The 1,114-nt window shown below is 42.4% G+C and overlaps 1 protein-coding gene across 1 annotated transcript in view; it reads right to left on the reverse strand.

Annotated features, from left to right (window-relative positions):
• LOC103201376 (dystrophin-like) overlaps window positions 1-1,114 on the reverse strand; it is a 2,052,823-nt gene that overhangs the window by 142,896 nt on the left and 1,908,813 nt on the right. The window lies entirely within an intron of this gene.

Here is a 1,114-nt window from a genome sequence, read left to right on the forward strand (position 1 = left end):
GGTGGACACCTTCAGCAATCAGGAGCTCCTCAGTTGCTCATAGCAAATTCCACCTTGGAGTTTACAAAGACTTATGGGTAGAAAAGCCACAGAAAGTAATTTACTATACCACAAATATGTTGTTTGATTTCTTGGCTGCTGCTTCCATAGGCATTGATTGTGGACCCAAGTAAAAAGAAATCCTTGACAATTTCAATCTTTTCTTCATTTATCATGATGTTGCTTGTTGGTCCAGCTCCTTTATGTGGAGGTATGATCCATACGCAAGACTGTAGGCTTAGATCTTCATTAGTAAGTGCTTCAAGTCATCTTCACTTACAGCAAAGTTGTGTCATCTGCATATCACAGGTTGTTAATGAGTCTTCCTCCAATCCTGGTGCCATGTACTTCTTCATATAGTTCAGCTTCTTGGATTATTCACTCAGCATACAGATTAAATAAGTATGATGAAAGGATACAACCCTAATGCACACCTTTCCTGATTTTAAACCATGCAGTGTCCCTTTATTCTGTTTGAATGACTGCCTCTTAGTCTATGTACAGGTTCCTTATGAGCACAATTGTGGTGGTTAAGTTTATGTGTCAACTTGGCTGGGCCTGGTTGAGTGGCTGGGCAGCTGAATGTAGTTATTCTTCATGGTGAGATTGGTAATTAACTCTATGGTGGAATCTATTGGAGCAGCTGAGTAGCTGTTTTGGGTATGTGGTCTGCTTCCCGTATATAAGAAACAGCTTTGGGAATGGTTTCTAGCTTATGGCATGCTTGAAACCTGCATGTAGCCACGTCATTATTCAGCAGCCTACCATGCTCTGCTGACCTTGGGATTTTCGATGGACTTAAGTTAATGGCCTGCCATGTGGTTTAGTAACATCGGGACTGTGCCTTTTTACTTGTCAACTTTGGGCTTGTCCATCTCAGCAACCAGCAGCTGCCTGAGTGAAGAGATGCCTCTAGCTTCAGTGGGCCAGGAGCAAGAGGCAGACCTGAAGCCCAAGGTTGAAGGGCTTTCACCCAACCCCTAGAGACTGGGACTTTGAACTTGGACTTCTAGCCTCCTGAACTGTAAGAGAATAAACTCTTGTTTGTTAAGCCAAAAAAAAAAGAAAAAGAAAA

This window comes from Orycteropus afer, unplaced genomic scaffold (assembly GCF_000298275.1).
Source record: "Orycteropus afer afer isolate SDZICR_OR568_19922 unplaced genomic scaffold, OryAfe1.0 scaffold00148, whole genome shotgun sequence".
Taxonomy (NCBI): domain Eukaryota; kingdom Metazoa; phylum Chordata; class Mammalia; order Tubulidentata; family Orycteropodidae; genus Orycteropus; species Orycteropus afer.